Source organism: Corvus brachyrhynchos, unplaced genomic scaffold (assembly GCF_000691975.1).
Source record: "Corvus brachyrhynchos isolate BGI_N302 unplaced genomic scaffold, ASM69197v1 scaffold47, whole genome shotgun sequence".
Lineage (NCBI taxonomy): Eukaryota > Metazoa > Chordata > Aves > Passeriformes > Corvidae > Corvus > Corvus brachyrhynchos.
In genome coordinates this window covers 1,445,393-1,445,687 of record NW_008239292.1, presented here as the reverse complement: position 1 = coordinate 1,445,687, position 295 = coordinate 1,445,393, and positions in this window count along the sequence as shown.

The following is a 295-nucleotide window of genomic DNA, read 5'->3' as shown; positions in this document are numbered from 1 at the left end:
TCCCCCCCCCAAAGGGGCTGGAATCTGGGATTCCATGGGAATCTGCTGGAATCTGGCCGAGGGAGCAGAGGAGCGGCCGCAGGGCACCCACACCGAGCTCAGGGGGGGATCTTCCGAGGCCACCTCTGGGTGCTCCCCCCAAGCCGAGCGGAGCCGCCTCCAAACCCTTCCTTTGCTCAAACCCCACCAAAGTTCGGATCGGCTTCCCAAAAAAACCAAAAAAAAAAAACCAGGAAAAAAAGCAACAAAACAAAACAAAACAAAACCACCCCGAAGGCTTCCCGGAGAGGAGCCA